The sequence below is a fragment of the Phyllobates terribilis genome, unplaced genomic scaffold, assembly GCF_046119375.1.
Source record: "Phyllobates terribilis strain yellow unplaced genomic scaffold, ASM4611937v1 Scaffold_4__5_contigs__length_816908805, whole genome shotgun sequence".
In the NCBI taxonomy this organism is placed as follows: Eukaryota; Metazoa; Chordata; class Amphibia; order Anura; family Dendrobatidae; genus Phyllobates; species Phyllobates terribilis.
This window is the reverse complement of record NW_027362764.1, coordinates 500238525-500253730: the sequence shown is the minus strand read 5'-3', so window position 1 is coordinate 500253730 and position 15206 is coordinate 500238525.

Here is a 15206-nt window from a genome sequence, read left to right as displayed (position 1 = left end):
ATTTAGATGGTAAACCCCAATGGGGACAGTGCCACTAATGTCTTTAAAGGGCTGTGGAATTAATGGCGCTATATGAATAAAATAAATGTAAAAAAAAAAAAAAATCCGGTAGTTGTTTAACTCCTTTTTAAGACCTGACCGTGACCTGCAGAACAGAGTACAAGTCTGACATGTAGTGAACGACTGAAGAAGATGATGCAGGAGTATCTCGAGCTCAATAACAATGCCATGGAGGGAGTTTGGACCCTTTTGAGTTTTTGCCTAGAAAACTTGAAGAGTGCCCTAAGCTCGCCTGTCACACCTTAGAAGTTTTGTCATGGGCGGCAGACAGCGTTCTTTCAGAACGTGTCTTCAGTGCTGCTAGTGTGTTCATGTATAAGCGTATCTGGCTGTCCCCTAAAAGTTTAGACTGCCTAACTTCAAGATGAACAAGTCATAGATCTCCATGGATTTTGCACCCCACTCACAGACCAAGAAGACTAGGCGATGGTGTACTTTTTAGTGTGCTGCATTGATCTCACGTAATTGTAGTCTGTGACACCTTTGTTGTGGCTTATGTGCCTGTTGTTGCTAGTGCTGCAGAAGTTACTAAAAATTTTTGGAAATGTGGAGACTCCCAGTTAGGTCTCCATCTGATGGGTTGCCTATAGTGGAAGGGGTGTCAGAGCCCCATTATACTTATTTCTACTATGGGAAATTGATAATGTCTGTAAAGCACTGTGGAATTATTGGCGCTATATAAGTGAATAAAAGAAATAAATAGAAATTGATGCCACTTTGTGGTGTCTGCCCATAATTATTGGAAATGTTTGGTCTCCAAGTTGGGTCTCCTTCATGTGTGTTGCCTGAATTTGGCAGAACTCTCAGAGCACCAGGCCTACACCTGTCACTCATCCACCAATTACTGATCAAAGTTCAAGTTAGAAATGCTGCTCCAAGTCCTGTCCAATGCTGAAATGTGTCATGGTTTCAGGACCACTCTATTAGCGCAACCAATTTAGATTCTTAAATGTGGACTCCTGGCTGTAGCACAATACTAGCAAAAAATAATTAAAAGCTGAAAATAATAATTAAAAGCTGAAGTGGCCTAGTTTCTGTAGCACGGTAGTAAGAAAACCAATTTCGATTTCATCATGTGTACCCCTGTATGGAGCAAAATATCAGCACCAAAGAATTAAAGGATAAAATGTAGCCTGCTTTAGGTAGCACGGTAGTAAGAAAAACAATTTTGATTTTATAATGTGTACCCCTGTATGGAGAACAAAATCAGCACCAAAGAATTAAAAGATGAAATGTAGCCTGCTTTAGGTAGCACGTTAGTAAGAAAACCAATTTCGATTATATCATGTGTACCCCTGTATGGAGAACAATAACAGAAGATTTTTTTTTTTACTGTGGATGAGGCCTGTATAACATAGAATATATGCTCCAAACAATTTTAAACTGAGATTTCCCCTACTGTATCACATTAGTAACAGAATTTTTTTTTTTACTGTGGATGAGGCCTCTATAAGATAGAATATATGCTGCGAACAATTTAGAACTGGGATCTGGCGTGCTGTATCACCTTAGTAACACAAGCATTTTTTTTTTACTGTGGATGAGGCTTCTACAACAAAGAATATATACTCCAAACAATTTGAAACTGAGATCTGGCCTGGTCTGTATCACGTTATTAACAGAAGAAATTTGATTTTTTTTACTGTAAATGAGCTCTGCATACAGCTGAATTTCACCTCCACAAAATGACAAGCTGAGATGTGGCATGCTGTACCGCGTTAGTAACACAAAAAAAATCGATTTTTTTACTCTGAACGAGCGCTGCATACAGCTGAATTTCACCGCCACAAAATGACAAGCTGAGATGTGACATGCTGTATCATGTTAGTAACAGAAAAAAATAGATTTTTTTTACTCTGAACGAGCGCTGCATACAGCTGAAATACACCACCACAAAATGACAAGCTGAGATGTGGCATGCTGTATCATGTTAGCAACAGAAAAAAATAGATTTTCTTTACTCTGAACAAGCTCTGGATACAGCTGAATTTCACCGCCACAAAATGACAAACTGAGATATGGCGTGCTGTACCACGTTAGCAACATTAAAAGTTAGATTTTTTTTACTCTGAACGAGCTCTGCATACTGCTGAATTTCACCGCCACACAATGACAAGCTGAAATGTGGCATGCTGTATCACGTTAGTAACAGAAAAAAATAGATTCTTTTACTCTGAACGAGCTCTGCATGCAGCTGAATTTCACCGCGACAAAATGACAAGCTATGATGTGGCATGCTGTATTATGTTAGTAACAGAAAAAAATCTATTTTTAAAGGTGTACTCGTGCATGGAGCACAATAGAAGCAGTGCACAGTTCTATGCTGAAATGTGCCCTGCTGTCTTTGTCTGGACCTCACTAATGGCATAAAAAAAACAGCTGGAAGGTTGATTTCACAGCCACACAGGACCCTATCTATCTAAACTATCTGACTTATAAGCAACCGCCTAGCTAACTATCTAAAATCGCTCAGTATCCAGGAGTAGACCAGGAGCAGCCTCTCTGATCTGTTATACTGACAAAATGGCGCTAAAACAACATGTCCTCTCTTCATATGGTGTGAGATACTTTGTCAAGCATTTGACAAAGTATCTCACACCATCCTTATTGAAAAAATGACCAAGTATGCAATGGACCAGGCAACTGTTAGGTGGATTCATAACTGGCTTAGTGATCGGACTCAAAGGGTGGTTGTAAATGGCTTCACATCCAGCTGGATGAATGTCTCAAGTGGGGTACCACAGGGCTCCGTCCTGGGACCTGTATTGTTCAACATCTTTATCAATGATTTAGATGAAGGAATTGAGGGTAAACTGATTAAATTTGCTGATGACACAAAGCTAGGAGGGATAGCTAATACTAGAGAAGAGAGAGAGAGGATTCAAAAAGACCTAAATAAACTGGAGCAGTGGGCAGCAACCAACAGAATGGTTTTTAACAGGGAAAAATGCAAAGTACTACATCTGGGCAATAAAAATGAAAAAAGCATATACAGAATGGGAGGAATAGAGCTAAGCAACAGTACATGTGAAAAAGACTTAGGTATACTAATAGATCATAGACTGAACATGAGTCAACAGTGTGATGCAGCAGCAAAAAAGGCAAATACAATTCTGGGATGTATTAACAGAAGCATACAGTCTAGATCACGTGAAGTCATTATCGGTCTTTACTCCTCTTTGGTCAGACCTCATCTGGAATACTGTGTACAGTTTTGGGCACCACATTTTAAAAAAGACATAGACAAACTGGAGCAAGTTCAGAGAAGAGCGACCAGAATGGTGACTGGTCTGCAAACCATGTCCTATGAGGAACGGTTGCAGGATTTGGGAATGTTTAGCTTGCAAAAAAGAAGACTGAGAGGAGACTTAATAGCTGTCTACAAATATGTCAAGGGCTGTCACATTGTAGAAGGATCATCTTTATTCTCATTTGCACAAGGAAAGACTAGAAGCAATGGGATGAAACTAAATGGGAGGAGACACAGATTAGATATTAGAAAAAACTTTTTGACAGTTAGGGTGATTAATGAGTGGAACAGGCTGCCTCGAGAGGTGGTGAGTTCCCCTTCAATGGACGTCTTCAAACAGAGGCTGGACAGACATCTGTCTGAGATGATCTAGTGAATCCTGCTTTGAGCAGGGGGTTGGACCAGATGACCCAGGAGGTCCCTTCCAACTCTACCATTCTATGATTCTATGATTCTATGATTCATATAGAGAGGGACATGTGATTTCAGCAGTCAATGGCACAAGCCCTTGTGTCTGGACATTGTGGATGGTTCCTGCGCCCTGATTGGCTAGCTGGAATTTGCACACATAAAGTTAGAAGGGAAAAAAATTAGATTAGAAGCATGCCGCTCCTCTGACCTCTAACCACCCCCTCCCCTCATCAAACACCCCCCCCCCACTCGTCATACAGTACCACTATCCTAGCCAAAGTGCTGAAAATACTGTATTGGAAACCCAATCATTTGTCAGAATTTTACCAAATTTTACAGATTTTAAGTAAAAACACTCAGGTGTCCGATCACGAATCCGAATGTGCTACTTTTGTGCCGAATCTGAAACTGGTAAACATTTTTCGAACATGTTCGCTCATCTCTACTGATTACCCTATAAAGATTTTGAGTGAAGGCCACCTGGTGAATCTATAAAGATTTTGAGTGAGGGCCCCCTGATGATCCTGTTGATATAGTGAAAGAGGAGGAGAAAGACAAGAAAAAGAAAAAAACATGAACTGTATACCCTTTTTAAGACGGGAAAGTGTGCATGGCAATACAACAGAAAAAAATAAATTTTTGAATTGGCTTAATGTTCTGCTACTGTCATATGATGGGGTTGAGAAGTCTGGAGCAACTCAGGCCTTATTCATTTTGATAAGAGTCAGCCTGTCAGCATTTTCAGTTGACAGGCAGATGCCCCTATCAGTTATTATGCCCCTGCTCTGACAAAACACTAGCAGCAGGGCAAGCCAGCACCTCCAAGTAGTGATGAGCGAACGTGCTCGCCACTGTTCGGTACTCGCCCGAGCATCTCACTGCTGGAGATGCTCAGCGAGTATTTTCTGGTTGCTCGGGCAGAAGCTCGGGTCCCCTCCCTGCATGTTTGACGCTCTTTAGAGAGCCAATGAACATGCAGGGATTGCCTGCCACACACTGTAATGCCGTAGCCATGTTGGTTGTGGCATTACAGTGATTGGCTGGCCGCACAGTGTCATCAGGTCTATATAAGACCTTACGCCGCCATGCAGAGCTAGGCAGGCAGGCAGTGTATGTTGCAGACTGCAGTTCATACAGCATAAGAGGCTCCATTCCAGTTCTGTCTGCTGCCCAGGTATCAGGGGCCAGGGATAATTTTTTTTTTCTTAATCCTGATTATTTGCTTAAAAAGCAATCCAGAGAACACCGTTTTTCTGCTCCATTTGCTTGTTGCCACTGCAGAATACAGCCAGCTCCTTTCCATATTACAGCGATAAAAATCCAGAAATTTGTAGTGAACGTGGAAAATATTGGCCTCCGTTTAAATTTTGTTGCAGTGTGTTAGTGAAGTTATTGACACCAGGTCGATGTGAAAAATAGTAATTTACAAGCCTGCTATTTAAAACTTTGGTTTTCCGTCACACGTAGCACATCTTGTCTCTCGACCTTCCTGTCCCAATTAATAGAGGACTGCAGAACACCACTATTGAACACAGAGCAGTGTGAAAAGGTTATTGGTTGGATAGCAGATAATGCTTCCAGTCACTTAGCCAACACCACCACCACCCTGACTTCCACATGGTCAAGTATCAGTAGCCGTGAGTCTGGACTGCATATTCCTCACCCTGATCCTCCTTCCTCCCACCATGCCGAGTGCCCGGAGATAACTGATCTCACACTTGGACACTCCGAAGAGCTGTTCACTTTTCCATTTATAGATTCGGGCCTCTTGCCCGGTCCACTTGAAGCGGGGCAAGAGGAGATCGCATGTAGCGATGCCCAAATATTTGAGCAGCCGCGGTCACATGAAGGCGACGGTGGGAAACTGTCACAAGAGGTGGATGATGATGAGACACAATTGACAGAAAGTCAGGAGGAGGACCAGGGTGCGGAAGTGGAAAATGAGGTGGTGGATGATGAAGTCACTGACCCAACCTGGCAAGGTGACCTGCAGAGCGAGGACAGCAGCACACAGGAGGAGGGAGGCATAGCACCACAACAGGAAAGAACAAGCAGTGGGGTGGCCGTTGACAGAAGGTGGGCAACCATTCCCCGTAACATCAACACGACGGAAGTTGCCAGTACAACTGTTAGGTCTTCCCGAGTCTGGTTGTTTTTTAAAGACTCTGCTGATAACCTCAAAAAGGCCTTTTGTACCAACTGCCAGGCCAGCATCAGCAGGGGTAGCAAAACTACCAGCCTGATCACCACCAGCATAATCAGGCACAAGGCAGCAAAGCACCCGACTAAGTGGGCCGAACCCCAGGGTCCAGCAACAGTGTCTGCGGGTGACACCACTGCTTGTTCCGCTTTTGTGCATGCATGCCAATCCTCTGTCCATGGCACATGCCAAGATGCCTCCCGCCCTGCACCTGTTGTTGAACACTCTCAACTAGCACCATCAGCAAGCACGTCCACCTCCTTGTCCCAGCGCAGCATTCAGTTGCCTCTACCTCAGTCCTTGGAACGCAAGCGCAAATACGCAGCTAACGCCCCACAGGCCACACTACTAAATTCACACATTTCACAACTGCTTGCGCTCAAAATGTTGCCTTCTAGGCTCGTGTAGACAGAAGCTTTCCGCAACCTGATGGCGGCTGCGGTCCCTCAGTACACGGTCCCCAAACGCCACTATTTCTCCCAGTGTGCCATCCCCGGATTACACAAGCACGTATCCCACACCATTAGCCGTGCCCTCAACAATGCAGTTACTGGGAAAGTCCACCTAACCACGGACACGTGGACAAGTGCTTGTGGGCAGGGACGGTACATCTCGCTGACGGCACACTGGGTTAACATAGTGGAAGCCTGGACCCAGTCAGACCTTGGGACGGAACACGTCCTCCCGACGCCGAGGATTGCGGACCCTGGGTCAATCAGGGTTGCCCCCACATTTTACAGCTCCTGCACCTCCTCCTCCTCCTCTTCAGCATCTACAGTATCTCTGAAATGACCACATCAGTCGCAAGCTGGAAGCACTGCAGCACTGCCTCGACAAAGCGGCAACAGGCTGTGCTGAAGCTAATATGCTTAGATGACAAACCACACAACACTGAAGAGTTGTGGACAGCTCTGAAAGAGCAGGCAGATCTGTGGCTGACACTGCTGACTCTACAGCCAAGCATGGTCGTGTGTGACAATGGCCGGAATCTGGTGGCTGCTCTGAGGCGAGGCGAGGTCACACACATACCATGCCTGGTCCATGTGCTTAACCTCATGGTTCAGCGGTTTCTCAATACTTACCCGGATCTGTCGGATCTGCTTGTCAAAGTACGCCGCCTGTGTTTTAGAAAGTCAGCTACAGCTTCGGTCGCCCTTGTCGTGCTTCAGCAGCATTTGTAGCTTCCGGCTCACCGACTGGTGTGTGATGTCCCCACGTGTTGGAACTCTACATTGCAGATATTAGGAATGATCTGTGAGCAGAGGAGGGCAGTTGTTGACTATCTGCATCAACAAGGCAGTCGGTTTTCAGGTCAGACTCCACACATAAAACCTCAGGAGTGGACATGGATGTCAGACATCTGTACTATTCTCCAAAACTTTGAGGACTCCACCAAGATGGTGAGCAGCGATGACGCCATTATTAGCGTCACCATCCCGCATCTCTGTCTTCTGAAACGCTCTCTGCTTTCAATTAAAGAGGATGCATTGCAGGCGGACCACGATGAGATGGAACAAGGAAACATACAGGGTGATTACACACAGCCCAGCCTCATCTCATCCCAACGTGGATTAGGTGACAATGAGGAAGAGGAGGAGGAGGAGGAAGAACAGGAGCTAGTTTCCTGCGCTATAGATGTTACTACCTACACAACTGTCATACCATCTTTTCAGCGTGGATGGCCTGAGGACAGGGAGAAGGAGGAAGAGGAGGAGGATGAGGAAGAGAGCATGGTCAGTCGTCCTCTTGATGAGGACACGGAAGTCTTGCCTCTTTGCAGTCTGGCATACATGGCTGAGTTTATGTTACACTGCCTTTCCCGTGACCCTTGCATTGTCCAAATTTTTGGGTGACACTCATTACTGGTTAGTGACGCTTGTAGACCCACACTACCGGGAGAACTTTTTGTCTCTTATTCCCTTGCAGGACAAGCCTAATAAAATGGTGCAGTACAAGAAGGCCCTTGTTACGGAATTATTTAAAAAATTCCCATCTGAAAACGCTGGCGGCAGAGGTCACAGTTCGTTGGACAACCAAGGAGTACAGGCGAGAGAGCCACAAATGCAATCCAGCAGAGGCAGGGGAACACTGTCAAAGTTCTGGGACAGTCTTTTCAGACCCTCCCATCACACAGGCAGGGTGGTCTCACAAGGAGTGCAAAGTTTCGGAAGATGGTAAGGGAGTACCTTGCCGACCGTACCAACGTCCTCCGTGATTCCTCTGTGCCTTATAATTATTGGGTATCCAAGCTGGACACGTGGCATGAACTGGCTCTCTACGCCTTGGAGGTCCTGGCCTGTCCTGCCGCTAGCGTTTTGTCAGAGCGGGGTTTTAGTGCTGCCGGTGGAATTATAACCAATAGACGCATCCGCCTGTCAACTGAAAATGCTGACAGGCTGACTCTTATAAAAATGAACAAGGGCTGGATTGGGCCAGACTTCTCAAAACCACTGAATGATAGCAGCATAACATAAACTCAAATACAGAGTCTTTTTTTTGGAAGGTCTAACTTCCCATGCACCTCTGTCTTCACACCCAGACATGGGTATACGCTTCCTGATTTTGTCTATTTGCTCTTGTCCTCCTCCTTCTCCGCATCCTCATCCTCCACCACCATATCACCACCATATGTACCATATCAACATATCTACGTCTCTTGCAAGGGGCATTGGAGTTCCTCCAAATTTTTGGCAGCCGTTGCTTCACTGCATAGGCAAACACTATGGAAGACCCACTTCCTAATAATGGGAACATTGTTTTTAGGAGGCTCTCCGACCTCTAAGTCTCTTGCAAGGGGCATTGGAGTTCCTCCAAATTTTTGGCAGCCGTTGCTTCATTGCATAGGCAAGCAGTATGGGAGACCCACTTCCTAATAATGGGAACATTGTTTTTAGGAGGTTCTCTGACCTCTACGTCTCTTGCAAGGGGTATTGGAGTTCCTCCAATTTTTTGGCAGCCATTGCTTCACTGCATAGGCAAACAGTATGGGAGACCCACTTCCTAATAATGGGAACATTGTTTTTAGAAGGCTCTCCGACCATTACATCTCTTGCAAGGGGCATTGGAGTGCCTCCAAATTTTTGGCAGGTGTTGCTTCACTGCATTGGCAAACACTATGGGAGACTCACTTCCTAATAATGAGAACATTGTTTTTAGGAGGCTCTCTGACCTCTACGTCTCTTGCAAGGGGCATTGGAGTGCCTCCAAATTTTTGGCAGCCCTTGCAGTCACTGCATACGCAATAACAGTATAGGACACCCACTCATTAATAATGGGAACATCAAAGCATAGCTGGCTGATGGCTCTCTAACAATAGCGAGTGCCGACTGCTGGCCCTTTAAGAATAGTAAGGGCTGTCTGATGGCCCTATAAAAATAGGCTTTGTGACTTTCAGAGTCCCTCCATCATAAATGAAACATTTATGCTTTTGTCTTGGTTGAAAACAATGCAAAAGTGCAAAAACGCATCAAAAATGCTACGTGTGAACATAGCCCAAGGTGTGGAGGAGCATTTTTGTTTTTGTATATTTATTTTGCCTTATATACAAGTCATTACCCTGGAAAGGATGTTCCTTAACATATTTCACAGGAAAATCCATTTTGGTTTCATTTTGGTATGTTTTATTGTCAGTCCGTAAAAGTGGCGTAATACCTCTGACAACGTTGTTGACAGCAGTGACCTGGGAGTCAAAAATGCTTCCAGGGGTCTTCCACATGCTGTTCTCATGTCATTTGAGCACTGTTCTCATCGATTTGGGCAATTTTTAGGCCCTCTGCAGACCGCCAGGTTGGAGCCACCTGAAAAATGCTTGAGTTTCCCATAGACTTACATTGGGCTCGTTGCTTGGGTTGAGAACCCGAGCATTCCAATTTGCTCGAACCGAGCATCGAACACCCGAGCATTTTAGTGCTCACCCATAACTACCTCCAAGGCGTAGAGGGACAGTTCATGCCATGTGTCCAGCTTGGATACCCAATAGTTGTACGGCACAGAGGAATCATGGAGGACGCTGGTACGGTTGGCTAGGTACTCCATCATATTCAAAAACATTTTTCTCCTTGTCAGACTACCTTGCGCATCAGGACCTGGGCACTGGGAGGGTCTAATGAAACTGTCCCAGACCTTTGATAGTGTTCCCCTGACTCTGCTGGACCTGGTGTGTGTCTCCCTCATCTCTCCTCCTTGGTTGCCCAAGGATCTATAACCTCTGCCAGAAGGACCTTCTGGTATTGCACCATTTTACTACCCCTCTCCACCGCAGGAAGGAGAGATGGAGAGTTCTCCTTGTAGCATGGGTCAGGAAGGATGAACAACCAGTAATCAATATTGGCCAAAATGCGTATAATGCAAGGGTTACAGGAATGGGCATAAAGTCAGCCATGTATGCCAAACTTCCAACAGGCAAGACTTCCCTGTCTTCACCAGAAGGATGGCTCTCCATATCTTCCTCCACCTCCCTCTCCTGCTCCTCTTCAGCCCATCCAGGCTGAACAGACAGGATGAAGCTGGTGTGTGAAGTACCCTCTGTAGTGCAGGCAACCATCGCCTGTTCCTCCTCCTCCCCAGCCTCCTGCTCCTCATTATCACCCAATCCACTCTGAGAAGATGAGATGAGGTTGGGCTGGGTAGTATCACCCTGTGTACTTTCTTCCTCTGTCTCCACCTGGTACACATGCAAAGCTTCTTCTTTAATTGTGAGCAGTGAGCGTTTTAGTAGACACAGAAGTGGGATGGTTTCGCTGATTATGGCGTCATCACCGCTAACCATCTTGGTTGATTCCTCAAAGTTTTGTAGGACTTCACAGATGTCAGACATCCATGCCCACTCGTTGGTTGATATGTGTGGAGGCAGACCGAATACCAAAGGTCATGTTGAAGCTGTTATTCAACTACTGCCCTCTACTGCTCACAAAGCTTTGCCAACATATGTAATGTGGAGTTCCAGTGCGTGGTCACGTAACACATCAGTCGGTGAGCTAGCACTTGCAAGCATTGCTGCAGCACTGCCAGACCAGCGGCAGCTGTAGCTGACTTGTGGAAATGGGTGCACACACGGTTTACTTTCACAAGTAGATCCTCCAAATCTGGGTAGGTTTTAAGAAACCGCTGAACTACTAAGTTGACCACATGGACCAAGCTTGCCAAGCTTCAGTGCCGACATCAGCTTACAGCCATTATCACACATTACCATTCCTGGTTGTAGGTTCAGTGGCACGAGGCACAGATCTATCTGGACTGTTATACCTCTCAATAACTCGGCGGTGTGCTGTTTGACACCTAAAAAAATTAGTTTCAGCAGAGTCTGTTGTCGCTTCAGTGCTTCCATCTTGCGGCTGACATGGACGACGTGGTTCGAGATTACAATTTGGAGATGGAGTATGAGGAGGGGGTACAGGAGCTGGTGTAGGAGGTGGAGGAAACCCTGATGAAAGAAGGGCCCACAGTCCTTGGCACGTGCGCCGTTCCAGGGTGCGACTCGGTCCCAGAATCCACTAGGTTCACCCAGTGTGCCATTGGGGAAATGTAGTATCCCTGGCCACAAGCACTTGTCCTCGTGTCGGCCGTTAAGTGGACCTTCCCAGTAATTGGGTTGGTCTGGGCATGGGTGATGTTATGGGACACATGCTGGTGTAAGGCGGGGATGGCACACCGAGAAAAATAGTGGCTGCTGGTGACCGAGTACTGAGGGAGGCTGCCGCCATGAGGTTGCGGAAAGCCTCAGTGTCCACAAGCCTAAATGGCAACATTTTCAGGGCAAACAGTCTGAAAATGTGTCTGTTTAGTGTTCGGGCCTATCGGTGGGTGGCTAGGTGTTTTTGCTTGCGCTCCAAGACCTGCTTTGGGACAAGGAGCTGGACGTGGTTTCTGATGGTGCTTGCTAATGTGCAACAACAGGGGCAGGATGGGAGGCATCCGTGCCTGCATCATGGACAGGGGATTGGCAAGCATGTAGCACAGGGGAAGAGGCAGACACTGATTGTGAACCCAGGCCTACCTAGTCGGGTGCTTTGATGACATGTGCCTGAGTATGCTGGTGGTGGTCAGGCCCCTGCTGATCTTGGTTCAGCACAAGTTGCAAATGACCACTCACTTATCATCCGCATTTTCTTTAAAAAAGTGCCATACTGGGAAACACCTAACCCTTGACCTGGGAACATGACGCGTGTGGGTGCTCTGGGGAAGAGTTGCCAACCTTCTGCCTCTGGCCACCTCACTGCCTCTTCTTGCCTGTTGAGGTGCTGCGGTTCCCTCCCCCTCTACACTGCTGGCCTCATTCTGCATGGCATCTTCCCAGGTTGGGTCAGTGACTTCATCGTTCACCACCTCATCTTCCACTTCCTCACTCTGGTCCGCCTGACTTGTTGACTTACCACCATCAATTGTTGTCAACTGTGTCTCATCATCATCTACATCTTGAGACACTAATTGATGTTCTCCACTTTCATCTTCTTCTGACCATGGCTGCTCAAATATTTGGGCACCATTACACACAAGATCCTCATGTCCCTCTTGAAATGTACAGGTGAGAGTCCAGAATCAATGAATGGAAATGTAAAGAGCTCCTTGGAGTGTCAGAGTGTGAGATCACTTGTCTTCTGGGAATCGCCATGGTGAGAGAAAAGAGGATTAGGGTGAGGATTACGTGGTCCAGACTCTTGGTTAATGAGACTGAACCATGTGGAAGACAGTGGTGCTGGGAAACATACTGTAATCATTATCTGTCATCCAACCCACCACCTGTTCGCACTGTTCTGGCTTCAAGAGTGGTGTCCTGCACCCCCTGCAAAGTGGGACAGGAAGCTAGGTTTCGTGGATGAGCATGTTTGTTGTGCTCCCGTAGCAGGCACAGTTTCACCTGTCCCATGGCTTCAGCTTCTGCATGCACCATCAGCAGCACGTCCACTTCCCCGTCCCTTACGGCATGCCTTGCACATTTTAAATTAGGTATATACTGTATGCCTACAAACTTTCCGGTATTAATAGGGAAAAGAAAACAATTAGCCCTGAAACTGACTTTTGTTTTAACGGTGCAGCAGCTGTATACAAGTACTGCTATAGCAATATTAAACCCTGCCTAGATGCCTCTAATCCTAATCTTTGCCTCCACTGAATGCAGGTAACAGTGGTTTTACTACCAAATGGAAAATATTTAGCCCTGACCAGGACTGTTTTAACGGTGCAGCAGCAATATACAAGTACTGCAATAGAATAACAACAAAGATTTGCCATAAATAACAATTAATGAAAACAAGGGGAGTGGGAAGTACCCTGTGAAGTAAACAGAATGCTGTTCACATGCAAGCTGAGCAAAAAGACTTGTTGAAAAAAGGAGTACAGCACAGCAAAATTTTCTTGCATACAAATAACAATGTTTTATTATATAAAACACACAGTATGGATAGATTACATACAAGGAGATAGTGCCGGATGGTGTATTACATCACGGTAGGATAAAATTTATAATTTATAAATTCATGGTACTAGGAGACAACACAATTGCACAATGCCCATACAGGCCATACTATTAGTCTTAAGTTGTAAACCAACCAGCATCAGGGTAACAGGCTGGGGTCACAATACATGCCAAAGGTGCCCCAAAATATTACGCCTCGTGGAGCTGAGCTCAGGCTGAGCCACAGCTCCCTGTCAGCTCTCTCTGGCTGAACTACTTCTCTGTACTGAACTCCCTCCTAAGATGGCTCCCACCTTTTATCTACCTCTGTGTCTGAGCTCAGGTGACCTGCACCCAATGAGCTCCTTCCTATGCTCCAGAAACCGTCCCCTACTGCTCCTACATCACTGGGTTCTCTCCCCCCTCCCCACTCCAGCCAGGGACATGGTCAGTTGTGCCTGCATAAATGGGAGCACCGTCGAGCCTAGTCAGTCGTGCCTGCATAAATGGGAGCACCGTTGAGCTGTTCCCCGGAAATGGGGTGAGTGTGTAAGTGTGTGTATGCAGCTAACTGAGCCCTGGTCCACACTCCATCCTTACCTGGGAGTGGAATATCACACCTCTGGTTGAAGTGCAATACCCCTGTAGCAACCGAACCCTCGGGGCGCTACATATGTATATCTGTATGTGTACGTATTTGTGTATGTGTGTGTCTACGTATTGTATGTGCGCATATCTGTGTACCATGTGCATGCATGTGTGTATGTGTGTGCATATCTGCGTACCGTGTGCATGTGCATGTCTGCGTACTGTGTGTGCGTGCGTGTCTGCGTACTGTGTGCATATCTGCGTACTGTGTGTGTGCGTGCATGTCTGCGTACTGTGTGCATATCTGCGCACTGTGTGTGTGCGTGCATGTCTGCGTAATGTGTACATGTCTGCCTACTGTGTGTGCATGTCTGCCTACTGTGTGTGTGCGTGCATGTCTGCATATATGAAGGAGGAGGGGACAGCTTAGGCCCTGTGTTGTATACCTATATTTCACTGCCGTATCTGTGCATCATGAATCATGTATGTGTTAAAGGGGCCCACTGAGACTCTTTCGTCCGGGGGCCCATGAAAACCTGGAGCCAGCCCTGACCCCATGCCGCAATGCGGCTAGCCAATCACAGTAATGTCAGTATCGAACATGGCTACAGCATTACTGTGTATCGTGGGCAATCCCCGCATGTTCATTGGCTGTCTAACAGGCCCCAAAGATGCAGGGCGGGTACACGAGCATGGTGCTTGAGTACCCGCGATACTCAATCAAGTAATGAGCGTGCCCAACCCCCCTCCCCCTATGTTCGACTGAGTATCGAGCAGTGACAAGCATGCTCACTCATCACTAAATACTAGAGAAAAATCTCCTGAACTGTAAAATACCGATATAATTCATAAAGACACCACATACATTAGATGGCTGTCATCTGGCCAACAGCCATCTCAGCCATCGTTCCCACTCACAGGAGCACCCATTCGGCAGAGCACTGCTGTATTCTCTATGAGAAGGCTACCAACAGACATCTATGTCGGCTGATTATCTCCGGGAACACAAAACAAAATCAGACATGCCGATCGACATCTCCCCTGACAATCAGTTTGCCGGTGCCACCACAAATGTCAAAGTGTCTGCAGAGCCTGTCAGTATCGGCAGGTGCGGCCGACATTAGTCTGATGTGTATGGGGGGTTAACTCATTTTGACTTTAATATGTAAGAGAAACCATTTTCAGATGACTATCCAAAAATATATTGACTGAATAATAATCTTTTAGAAAAGTGGTCCTTTCAAATAAGATAGCCGATGTATATAGGATGTGTAGTAAAGTAATTAAAAATGGTTTAATGGGAT